Raw genomic sequence first — 14054 nt, 5'->3', positions numbered from 1 at the left:
ACAGAAAATGTCCAGTGTATTTAACCAAAGGGAGAACTGTGGAACATTTACAGTCATTGGGACAGTCACAGATACATGCTATAGGCAACCTGACGGTAAATCGATTATCGGATGCATCAGATCTTTCATAGGAAAAGGTAACAGAGTATCACTGCTTTACACCTTTTCTTCGTTCTACCAATGTAGTTTCAATATACAGGGTGGCTCAAAAAGTCACTTAACACCCTCGGTGCAAGGCCACTGCAGCGTGCAACGTGGAAATTGTGATGACCAACCGTTGCCAGGTCAAGGGGGAACCACATTGACGCCGCCCGCACAGCCGACGACCATCTTGATGTCAGCCATCTTGAATTCAACTTCAGAATTTTAAATGGGAAGGGGTTTATATGATATATCAAATCAGGCTAGAATTACACGAGAAATGCAATGGTGAATGTTTTTTCGACGTATCTTTAACCAGTAAAAAGTTATGACTGAATTCTTGTACCAATTTGCTCCTTTTCGAGGTGTTAGAAAAATGCCTTAAAATTTGTTTAGCGCATCGGTAACGTATCGAGATCAAAATGATGTCTAGGGAGAGAAGTTCGCATGCCATTGCACAAGATTTTAATGGTATACATCCATGAAGAGCTGCATATTATGAATGGTTGTCGCGAACAATTACAGTGTGACGCTTCCATTAAATGAAAAGTCCTTCACAGTGACAAGGCTAATGTTTATGTTCATAAGGAAGTTCATAAACAGAATATTCGATTCTTTTTATCTGATAAACCATTTTCGACAGATCAAAGTTGAATGTTTAGTGCTCGTAAGTTAATGGTGGGGAACATGATTGGTTAGTCAATTTTCCATCAACGGAACCTTAAATGCTTAGGGCTACTTGGATTTGTTAAATAAACAGGTTTTTTCATCCTTGCTTATGGAAGAAGGTACTTTTTACAGAGTTTTTCAATCGGGAAGAGCACCAGAACACTATGGGAACGTTGTGAATCAGTTTCTGTCCAAAGTTAGTTATCAGATTACAAGGGTCGCATATTTTGTTTATGAACTTCCTTATGAACATAAACATTAGCCTTGTCACTGTGAAGGACTTTTCATTTAATGGAAGCGTCACACTGTAATTGTTCGCGACAACCATTCATAATATGCAGCTCTTCATGGATGTATCCGATTAAAATCCTGTGTAATGACATGCGAACTTTCCTTTCTGGACGTCACTTTGATCTCAATGCGTTACCAATGCGCTAATCAAATCTTAAGGAATTTTTCTAACACTCGAAAAGGAGCAAATTGGTACAATAATTCATTGATAACTTTTTACTGGTTAAAGATACGTCGAAAAAATATTCACCATTGCATTTCTCGTGAAATTCTAGCCTGATTTGATATATCATATCACCCTCATCCCATTTAAAATTCTGAAATTGAATTCAAGATGGCTGACATCAAGATGGCCGCTGACTGTGCGGGTGGCGTCAATGTGGTTCCCCCTTGGCCTGATAACGATTGGTCATCGCCATTTCCATGTTGCTCGCTGCAGTGGCTTTGTACCAGGGGTGTTAAGTGATTTTTTGAGAAACTATGTATTATGTTATCGCCATTTTTTTCAATCTGGAGAAAAGATAATCAACTTTTCATCAGGTCATCACTCATCCCTATCATCGTAAATTAGCCAAAAGTGGCAAAAAAGGGAAGTAAAATGAAGCAAATAAATCAAACAATTTGGGAATTTTGTTCAGCCCTCATCTCACTTGTACAAACCACTACATACAGTACGCATAGGTGATTTTGCGCGTTGACCACTGTCGTCCCTGCAAGAACGCGCTACGTGAGCGAAAAGAACAAAGACGGATTCATCTCGTTCTTTCCGTTATTGAATACGGGATTTAAGAGGCGGCATTCTCTGAAGGCACTCAAATGTCCACCTGTACTCCACATAGTACACAAATGGGCTGAATCTTATGAAGGCTGACTTGGCTAAGGCGATTGGACACAGCCAGGAAAATCTTATATGGGCCTTGTGCTGTGCCGTTCATATGTATTTGTGACTGTCTCTTCATCGTGTCACCATTCATCTCCACCGTTGCGATTAGCCGATAGTGGCAGACGGTCAGTTAAAATAAACCTAATCAATCATTCAAAACCAGTTGCGGCCATGAAGAGGGTCGTGAGGACAGTGTCCCCTATTTTCTTGCACTTTTTGTCCCAACACTTCGGCCTCTTAATTCTAAGCCCTGTGTGTATATATATATATATATATAATAATAATAATAACCCATAGCGCGACAGTAGTATCGGAACGCGATAAGCTCGGTCGCTATTTAATATTCGCAATTCATTTGTATGTACTTATAACTAATTTGCACGGGTTTTAATTAATTTGCACGTACTTAGAATTTATTTGCATGTACTTAGAATACTTTACATTTATGTATTTGCATGTTTATAACTTTTTATGAATATATATTTATGTATTTTATGAAAAATATGTATATAGAAGGTAATTAGAGGTAGTAAACGCTATGCATATGGTTTAATATTCATTACTGCAAAGTATGTAATGTATAAAATGTTAATATTAATGTTTATAATATTGAAAATAAGTTTTCTATGGTTTATGAACCGCTATGAAAGGTGGTAATGGTACGAAAGAAGACGGTCCCGGTACTCGAACCCGCGATATGTAATATTATTAATTAGTACTATGTAATAATTGCATTATATTATGAAACACGGTGGTTTCACACGCTAGACAGAATACTGTCTCCGAATCTCAACTCCGTTCTGATGCCAGACAGAGAGAATGAATTAATATTCCGCGCAGGTAGACGAGAAGGGAATTTGGGGAGTGTGCGTTCAAGGTCAAATGACGTCAGAACGCCAGGACAAAGAACGAACCCAATTGACCAATCAGAGAACGCGTCGGTAGGTTTTCAGAACCGGTTTTTTCAAGGTTAACCAGTACGCAAGAACAGGAGAAAGCTATGCAATGCCGTAGGGCAGGGGAGGGATTGAACCAGACAACAAAGGATGTCTGGAAATGCGAAGCAAGGGTTAAATTTTTTGAAACTGTGCGTCGCTTGCATGCTACGACATGTTTCTGTCAAAGTATGCCAAGGTTACCGAGAACACTAGAACAAAGGATGATGGGAAGAAGTTCAAGGTGAACTAGAACGCAAGAACAAAGAAAGCGTCGATTTTATTTCCACCAATCAGAAAACGCGTCGGTTTTATTTCAACCAATCAGAGAAGGCGTCGGTTTTGTTTATGAAGTATAAAAAAGCGCGTAAAAGCGAGAAGATGTTAGTTTGAGAAGAATTTCTGAACCATTGTGTCAGAAAAGATATCAACTTGTGATTATTGTCTGAGATTTGAAGACAAAGAACTCAAAAGAAGCTATAATTAAGGTAAGTGAATTGTTACATATATGTAGTGCGTTTTAAATAATATGTAATTCAAATAATGAACCGAAGCAAGAAACAAATATGTGTAATATGAACTAGTACTACAACTATTTTTCTATTTTTTACAGGTGATTCTATTGTCTCTGTGCTTGCGATTGGAAGGATCTGTTACTGAAAATGGCGTCTTCAAGCTCTACCAACGAGGCTAACCACTCTGCGGTGAGTACTTCGAACGAAATTATATGTAATTTTCATTCTGGAAAGTATACTTCCCCACTTGAACTTGTTAACGCATACTATGATATGTGTGACAGAGTTATTTTCCACGACGATATCCCTTCTTGTGATCCGACTTTTTTCTGTGAGACAGTGCAAACAGCAATGTGTCAATTGGGGGTGGGGGCAAATCAGTTTTCAATTGTGGATGAAAGAGAAAGATATTTTAGACGATTTGGAATGCTAGGACGGGAGGTATCCATTGAAATACCTAATCAGGTTGTGGGGGACCCTGAATATTTGGTTGGGTCCATGTTTCAATTTCTAATGAAAAAGATTTTCTTTGATGCGGCACCGGACAGTCAGGTTGGTTTGATTATTTTCGGCAATGAAACCAATAAGGATATTTATATCCCTTGGCGCCGCCTTTCGGCATTAAATCCCAAGATTATTCAACACTATGTAACCAAAGTGCTGAACAGCAATGAATCCATCTTTGTAGATAACTCTTTGAAATGCATGGCGCATATTGTCGAACCCAAGCGCGGTAGAGGAAAGAACAAGTACCCCCTTTATAGAAAATACGCCCCTTTACTATCAATAAACAATGCTAACCAGAGACAGCGGGCTATCACTGTTCTGACTAATGATGACAATTTGTGCTTGCCACGCGCTATTGCATTTGCGCAAGCCAAAGTCGACAAGAATAGAAACAAATCCCAATCGTTTCAAAGATTTGATAATAAATTGAAAGAAGCGGCTATGCGGTTATGCCATGAAGCACGCGTTGATCCAACCAATGGATGCACTGTAGAGGACATTGTTAAATTTCAAAACCAATTGGGACCAGAGTACCAAATTGTTGTGTTTTCAATGAAAGAGGGAGAAAGGGAGTATGAAGTTATTCGGTCAACACCGTTCGCCCCTAAACAGATTAATTTACTCTATCACGATCAACATTTTGATATAGTAAACTCTGTCCCCAAACTTCTTGTGAAACATTATTACTGCCCCAAATGCCAAGTCGGGTTCGCTCACAAGTATCAACATACTGAATGCACTAGGTATTGTTCATTGTGTGAATACACTCATGATGGCAATGAAGCCACTAACACTATCCCCAGAAAATGCTCTGCATGTAATAGGAAATTTCTGTCCCCGGAATGTTATGAAAATCATTTGCGTACAGAAGAGCGGAAATCCAGTGTTTGCCAATCTATTCACCAATGTAACGTTTGTTACAAAGTAGTAAACAAGAGAAATCGCAAAACACCACACAAATGCGATGAATTTTTTTGTAAAAGCTGTAATGCTTTTGTTGAGCCAGCTCACAAATGCTATATTCAGCCTGTTAAGCCCGAACCAAGTGCAAAATTTCTCTACATTTTCTATGATTTTGAGTGTATGCTGGTAGAAAGAGAAAATGACCAGAAACACGAAGTCAATCTGGCTGTTGCTAAGCAAGCTTGTCATGTCTGTAAAGACACTGATGTAGATTTCTGCGAGACGTGCGGTCCCCGTGTTCATATTTTCCCCAATATTCAAGAATTTATGCAATATATCCAAACTCAGAGGGAAGGGTTTGATAAAATTGTGTGTATTGCACATAATGCAGGGCGATATGATTCACATTTTGTTTTAAATTATCTGATTACTAAAGAGAATATTACCCCCTCCGTAATTATGCAGGGCAGGAAAATAATAGAGATGTCTATTACCAAGAAAATAGTGTTCAGGGACTCGTTGAATTTCATGCTCATGAAATTGAAGGATCTACCTGCAAGTCTGGGACTAGCGGAAGATTTGCAGAAAGGCGATTTTCCGTATTTGTTTTCAACCCCTGCAAATCAGAATTATGTAGGTCCATTCCCAGATATTCAATATTATGATATAGATTCCAAGTCCCCCAAAGAAAGAGAAGAGATGCTAAAATGGCACGAGGAAACGGTCCAAGCAGGGAAAATTTTTGATTTTCAAAAAGAGTTGCGCGAATACTGTATTAAAGATGTGGAAATTCTTGCTGCTGCATGTATTAAATTCTCTAATCTGATCGAAGATCTGACTGGAATACAGTGCTTTGTTCGCTGCGCGACTCTTGCGTCGTTAGCGTCTTTGATATTTAGAAGTAAATATCTTAAAGAAAACACTCTTATTAAAGTCCCCCCATTTGGATTTCGGGAACAAGACCAACAGTCTCTAATTGCATTAAAGTGGTTAAAGTGGGTAGAAAATACTGAAAAGATCACTCTAAGACACGCAGGGAATCTCGGGGAGGCTAAAATAGGACGTTATAAGTTGGACGGGCTCCATGAAGAAAGCAAAACTGTTTATAGTTTCCAAGGGTGCTACTACCATGCTTGCCCGATTTGTCTTCCTGAAAACAGGGATAAGCCTCTTAACGAGACTGGCGAGACCCTAGACCATAGGTACGAACGTACTGTTACCCGTAAAGAAATGTTAGAGCAAATGGGGTACAAGGTTGTAGAAAAATGGGAATGTGAATTCAATGAGGAAATTAAAAAAGATCCAGAATTACGCAAATTCATTGCTGAGAATTGTTATTCCCTGAATAACCCACTTATCCCAAAACAAGCTTTTAATGGGGGACGCACAGAACTTTTCAGGGCAGTTTATGAAAAACAAGAGAATGAAAATACGAGCATGAAACTGCTAGATGTAGTTTCCCTTTACCCTGCAATGATGAAGCAAAGAAAAATGCCTACAGGGAAACCAGTGATTTACACGTCAGAGTTTCCTACCTTGGATAATGTGTTTGGGGTTGTAAAATGTGATATTCTCCCCCCTAAAGATTTATATTTACCAGTACTGGGCATGTCCTGCAATAACAAATTAATGTTTGCTTTATGCAGAACTTGTGCACAAAGCGAGAATCAAGAACAATGTACACACGCAGATAAAGAAAGATACTTACATGGCACCTGGGTATCGGAAGAACTGAAACTGGCTGTAAAAAAAGGGTACAAAATACTCAAAATATATGAAATTTGGGATTTTCCTTCGGATGATCAGAATGATAATGTGTTCAAAGACTATGTAGACACATTTCTTAGACTGAAACAACAGTCTTCAGGATATCCTTCCGGCTGCAGTTCAGAAAATGACAAAGACAAGTATATTCAAGATTATTTCGATCATGAGGGAATTCAACTTGTAAAAGATGAAATTGCACCTAACCCTGGACTTCGTTTTATTTCCAAAATTCTGCTAAATTCAATCTTTGGTAAATTTGCGCAAAATCCTTTAAAAACTAAGTCTATTTTCGTAAATACAGAACAGAAATTCCATGATATAGTGTTTAATCCACAGTATGAAATCAGTAATGTTGTCCCTATTTCTGAATCTTGTTTATTAGTGAATTATATTGATCTGGAAAGCAAAAATGAACCGTTAGTACTTTCAAATGTACTTGTCTCTGCGTTTATTACTGCTTATGGAAGAATGCACTTATATTCTTTTATGGACAAAGTCAAAGAAAGTATTCACTACGTGGATACGGACTCTGTGTTCTATGTAGAAAGAGAACATGAAAAACTTATTCCTACAGGCTCATTTCTTGGTGAAATGACGGATGAGATTAAAGAGCCCTACCAAATTACATGCTTTTTGGGTGGTGGTCCCAAAAACTATGCATATAAAATGGTGAACAAACATGAGCCTCAGGATGAGAAACGCGTTATTAAAGTAAGAGGCATTACCATGAATTACAGAACTCGACTCCAGATTAATTTTGATTATTTTAAGCAACTGGTCAAAGGGGAAATTGAAAAGCGAGTTGTTGAGAACCCCCGTAAAATTAAACGAAAAGCCAATTTTGAAATTGTTTCTGAATCTGAGCAGAAAACACACCAAGCAGTCCACACGAAACGAAGAAAAATTGAAAATTTTGAGACGGTTCCATATGGAATCTAAATAAAAAACGAGTGTTTTTTTTTTATTATTGTTTCTTAAATCCCCAAGATTGTCTGCAAAATCTCAATTTGGGTCCTTATCCAGGGGCACTCCCCCTCGATCCTCTGTCTTCCACAGAAACCGCATCTGTCAGATGTTCTTCGGCGCCTCCGGCGCGACGAGGGAGGGGACACCGGGCGCAGGCGGTGAGCGGTCCGGAGGTGATAGATGAAGGCCTTTTTCCCTCTGAACCCCACCTCCCAGCAGATATCACATTCGCGTTTAATTTCATCCTGAAAAGAAAAGATAAAATTAATTTGTGGTATATAAATGGGCCATTGTGTGTCTGCGCTTCAAGCAGAGAACGTGTGTTGTTCAACATGGAATTGCGTTTTACACACCCGTTTGCAATGATGGTTTGTGGGCCCTCACAAAGTGGAAAAACCACTTTTGTGGATAAGCTTCTATTTTATAAACATAAAATGTTTACACAAGTTCCAAAAACAGTAATATGGGCGTATGGTGCGGTTCCTCCCAGATTAAAATTAAGCCAAAATACAAATATTCAGTTTATTGAAGGAATCCCTGATGTAGCAAATATGGATATTGAAACTCCTGGATTAATTGTCATTGATGATCTAATGAATGAAAGCAGCAAAGATTCCGCTGTTGCAGATATATTTACGAAATATTCTCATCACAAAAATATAAGTGTTATTTTTATAGTACAAAATTTATTTCACAAAGGTGCTAAAATGAGAGACATAAGCCTCAACTCACACTATCTTGTGATATTCAAAAATCCACGTGACAAACACCAAATATACCATTTAGCACGACAATTCAAACCTGACAATAGTAAAAGTGTTTTGGAAGCTTTTCAAGATGCAACTGAAACACCACACAGTTATCTAATGTTTGATTTAACACAAAATACACCTGAAATTTTACGTATGAGGGCGCATATTTTTCCCGATGAACAAATGGCTATTTATGCCACTGGAAAGCATGTAACTAAACCATTTCTTGTGCGAACGTCATAATGACATCACAACTAAAAGAACATGCTCCGGCACTTAAATTATTGTGTAAATTAAAACCTATTCAACGGAAACGCCTTTTGCAACGAGCAACACCAGGACTAGTTCGTGTACTAGGACAATGTGCAGCCAATACAGTACGCGGTAATATTCCGCTTTCAGGGGTACAAAAAACTAAGCTTCAAAAATATAAGGCCAGTTTGCGTAAACTAGCGGCGAAGGGCACTTCGCTCAAAAATAAAAAGAAAATATTAATTCAAAAAGGCGCCGGCTTTTTGCCATTTTTAATCGGACCGATTATATCAGCGTTAGGTAGTGCTTTGTTTTCACAATGAGCGTGAGAAAAATGATTCTTGTTCCCGAGGACTTTGCCACTAATATGCATGCCTCCGTTGAAAAAGCTCAGAGACACGAATCAAGATTAGATTCTAATATTCGTACAATATTAGCACGTGAAGATATAGGGGAAAGTGAAAAATGGAAACTTTACCAACAGGCACTTCGACCATTTGTTAATTTTACTAAGCCTATTCCCACACACCTACCATTGATCGAAGAAGAAAATAAGCTGCCACAAATAAGTGAACCAGTGCAACAAGACAACCCCCCGCCTAGTGTTACTCTCAGGGAAGAAATTCTTGCTTCAGTACCGAAAACTGTTCAGAAGAAAACAGAACTTTTACTTAAAAGACTATTTTCTTCTCAATATATAAATTGGGACGCATATGGAACAGTGTACATAAATGGAAAAAGAATTCAGGGTTCAAATATCATAGATCTGATTAATGATTCTGTTCGCCCCCGTAAAAAAAGTAGAGATCCTGTCGGGAGAGATCAGTTCCAATCTATCCTTCATTCTCTAAACATACCCAAAGAATATATAGTTACACGCACGCCCCCACCCCCTTCAAGAAATGGGAAAGCTGAGTTTATATGGTAAGATATATAAAATATGGATCTTAAAACATTGTATTATACACATGAACTACCGACTTCATTTTCCAATACTGAAAAATTATCCAAACATTCTACGCAATCACGAAAGAATATTTCTGAGTGGCTATCAAAACAAGATGCATATACTTTACATGTTCCAGTTAGAAAAAAATTCCCACGTAAACGTTACGAAACCACTTTTCCCCTGGAACTTATGCAAATGGATTTGGCAGATATGCAGAATATCGCCAAGTACAATGACGGTATGCGCTATATACTTTGTGCAATTGACGTGTTTTCAAGGCAAGCGTTCTGTATACCAGTGAAAAGCAAAACGGGTGAAATTATGGCAAAAGCAATCACTAAGATTATAAACATGTTAGAATATCCTCCTGTTTACTGCCAGACAGATCAAGGAAAAGAGTTTTATAACGCCCAAGTGAAAAAAGTGTTTGACAAGTACAATATTATTCATTATAGCGTTTATTCAGAACTAAAGGCAGCAGTAGTGGAACGATTTATTCGTACTTTAAAATCAAAATTGTATAAACACTTCTCAGCCAATAATACATATCGTTATGTAGATATTCTCCCCCTTGTAGTAAAATCATATAATCACTCGTATCACCGTTCTATAAAAATGGCTCCTGTTGAAGTGAGCGAAAATAATGCGCTGCAGGTCTGGTCTCAGTCTAGAAACAATACAAGTCAAAAAACCAATAATATCAAATTTAAATTTAATATCGGTAACTACGTAAGGATAAGTAAAGCCAAAATGAAATTCGAGAAAGGATATCTACCTAGTTGGACAGAGGAAATTTTTATAATTAGCGATCGTATGAGTACTGATCCCCCTACATATCGTATAAAAGACTGGAGTAACGATCCTGTCAGGGGCATTTTCTATGAACCAGAATTACAAAAAATTACATTTGATCCAGACAAGCCATTTACTATCGAGAAAATTCTAAAACGAAAGGGAGACTTTGTCCTAGTAAAATGGAAAAACTACCCCCTCGCATGTGCAAGTTACGTACATAAATCAGATATTAAGCGTGTTTAGGTTAGTTGCCATTATGCCGCTGGACGAATTCTACGTTACATTACCTTCCAATGTAAGCTTGAACTTGTTTCCTGATAATAAAATAGCACATTACCGTACTAAGCTGAGCGAACCAATAGAATTAAATGAACAATGGGTAGTGGCGGCCACAGAGCTTCATTTAACTTGGAGTTTTTATAATATTGTTTCCGATACAAATAGCATTTCATATCAATTTAAACCGAAAAAAAAGGACCAGATTTTTTATAGTGAAAGTATAGTTCCTAAAGGTTACTACTCCAATATTCAATTATTATTAAACAATATTCCCCCTTCAAAAAGAAAACTGCTTGCTCAACATGTCCGATTTGGCTATACTTTGTCCACGCATAGTATGTATACACAAACAACACTAGAGGACGATGAAATTATGAAATTGTATATATCTCCACAATTAGCTCCAGTGTTTGGTTTTTCGTTGGATACTCCTAAGTCAGAAATATCTATACATTCGGTTATTGGTCCAGGTACGGCAAAATCAAGTTCTATTTATCCTTGTAATTTAGATTATCATATCCCCCGTGAAATCAACATATGCACAGATATTGTCAAATATCAAGCAAATATAGGTCCCGTAATACGAACGGTTAGTGTGGTTGATTATGAATATGGAGCAATAAAAAGTTATATATTTGAGCCCAGGCAGTATCTAAAAGTAGAGAAGCGTTACTTTGAAACAATTGAAATTATATTAAAAACAGAGCATGGAACTTTGCTTCCATTTGAGTTTGGAGCGTCAAGCGTTACATTACATTTTAAAAAAGTGGAATAATGATTTCTGAAGGCAGTGATAATGATTACTATGTAACTTTGGTTTCAAATGCATCCAAAAATATTTTTCCGACTAATACACCTTCTCATTTTTTAACTAAACTTTCTAATGCTGTTAAGCTTGAGTCTGGAGGCTGGTTAGTGGGTCTGTCTGAAATTCATTTCACAAACAGTCTGTTTAATATTCAAAAAGGACAAAATGAAATTATGTGGACTTATTATAACCAAGACTCGGATCAGTCAAGTAAACAGAGCGGTAAAACAATCGTTCCCCCTGGATATTATTCAAGTGTGGACTCTGTTTTACAAGTTTTAAATCAAGATCATATTGGAGAAGGGCTTTTTCGATTCGGTTATAACCCGTCCAGCAATATTGTTGAGGGAAAATACAATGCACAATTATCTACACTGAACTTCTCTGATATTTTGGCTCTGCAGTTAGGATTCGAACCAAATAGAAATCTTGTTAAACAACAGCATAGTTCGAAACAAACCAACCTAAATATTGGTTATCCCCAGCAGGTTTTAGTATACACTAATGTACTCAGTTACCAGTTTGTAGGAGATACAAAGGCACCTCTTTTAAGAATGTTTACATTTTCTTCGGTACCTTATGGCCGGTCACAATCTATAATATTTAACCCCGTTCATTATATGCCTGTATCGAAATATTTATTTGATACAATAGAAATAGTTTTAAGAGACAACACAGGTCGTAAACTCTCATTTGCCTTCGGAGATCTGAGTGTTAAACTACATTTCAAGCGACAATGAGATACGATAGACGTCAGTTATATCGAGATTATTATCTCAACCAGGCGGGAACAGGTTTACCTTATTTTTCAGGTCCTCCCTATCAAAAAGGCCACGGAGCCCTCGGTTCAATATTTAAAAGCTTGTTTCGTTTTGCGGCCCCTTTATTAAAACAGGGTGCTAAAGCAATTGGCCAGCAAGCATTACATTCGGGAATGGAATTTGTTGGGGATGTTCTACTAAACAGGCCTCTCAAACAATCTTTCAAAGATCGTGTAAATCAGGCTGGACAAGCTCTTCGTGAAAAAGGTGAGAGAAAAATTTCTCAGATTCTTTCAGGAAAGGGGAGACAAAAAAGAAAGGCTAAAAGTATAAAATTCGAACCACCATTTATTACCTGCCAGTCACGCAAAAAGAGGCGAAGGGTACACAGAGATATATTCGCTAATTAACTACCATGTCGTTAGTAAACTGTAACTCATCGGAATGCACAAATACAGAATTGGATTTGTTTTCTCTGCCATTAACTCAAACTAGCATTGAAAATTCTTGTTTAGTGGAGTATCGTCCCATTTCATCTTTAACTAGTAACAGTCCAGTCGAGTTTGCCATTACTGGAGACAGTGGGGAATACATTGATCCAGCACACATTTATCTGTACCTAAAATGTAAAATAACTAAACCAGATGGTACGGCCTTAGCTGCCGATAACCTGGTTGCCCCCGGAAACAATTTTCTACATACAGCATTCAGTCAGGTCGACGTTTCGTTAAATGACAAATTGATTTCGTCCTCTGCAGGGTGTTACGCTTACAGGGCATACATTGAAACATTACTCAACTATTCTAATGAGGCTAAAAAATCTCATCTCACTGCTGCTCTCTGGTATCGCGATACGCCTGGGAAATTAGAAAATCTAACTGAAAATAAAGGAATTGAAAAGCGAATGAGTCTTGCTGCGCAAAGTCGGTCATTCGACATGTACGGGCGACTGTATTCTGATTTTATGTGCCAACCTCGTCTTCTCTTGAACAATGTGTCCATGAGAATTAAATTACATAGATCAAACGATGCATTTTCATTGATGGCCGCCGAAAATTCTTCGTATCGTGTAGAAATACAGGACATTTCTCTTTATGTAAAAAGAGTTACTGTATCTCCAGATATAGGTCTTGCTCATGCAAATGCTCTTGAAACTACTACAGCTAAATACCCAATTACACGTGTGGAAGTAAAATCAATAACTATCCCTCAAAATATTACTTCTTATAATCTAGATAATATATTTTTAGGTACTGTTCCTAAACGTGTAATATTAGGTTTTGTTGAAAATTCAGCTTTCAATGGTCAAATACATAAAAACCCCTTTAATTTCCATCATTTCGGATTGAATAAAATTCAACTCCAAGTTGGAACTAGAACCATTCCAAACCAACCTCTCTGCCCCAGCTTCACAGACAAAAATATTATCCAAGCATATTACAATTTATTCTCTGGAACGGGAATACATTACCAGGATACAGGAAATAGTCTCTCCCGAGAAGATTTTGATAATGGATTTGCTTTGTATCCCTTTATTCTTTCACCCACAATGGAAATTGACTCTACTTGGGACATATTACGCGATGGGAGTGTAAGTGCTAAACTGTCATTCTCTGCGCCGTTGCCTACGGCGGTCACATGCATTATTTATGGAGAGTTCGACTCTCTTCTCCAAATCGACAAACATAGAGGTATTTTCCCAGATAATACAAAATAATAATCAGTTGAGTACCAGCCAGGAAGGAGTACGGATCACAATATGAGGGCTGTCGTTGACTTTCAAGGATTCCGAGACAATTCTGGCAACTTTATTCCTAAAGAACTAGCTATAGTCGATGCAGACTCAGATAGTATGCAATCATGGATATTTCTACCACCTTA

The 14054-nt window shown here is 37.7% G+C and overlaps 1 protein-coding gene across 1 annotated transcript in view; it reads right to left on the bottom strand.

Moving 5' to 3' along the window:
- The window catches only part of LOC145980152 (dipeptidase 1-like), a 169161-nt gene that overhangs the window by 133504 nt on the left and 21603 nt on the right, over positions 1-14054 (bottom strand). The window lies entirely within an intron of this gene.

Source organism: Lepisma saccharinum, chromosome 27 (genome assembly GCF_977018435.1).
Source record: "Lepisma saccharinum chromosome 27, izLepSacc3.1, whole genome shotgun sequence".
Taxonomy (NCBI): Eukaryota; Metazoa; Arthropoda; class Insecta; order Zygentoma; family Lepismatidae; genus Lepisma; species Lepisma saccharinum.
This window is presented reverse-complemented; position numbering and strand designations above follow the sequence as displayed.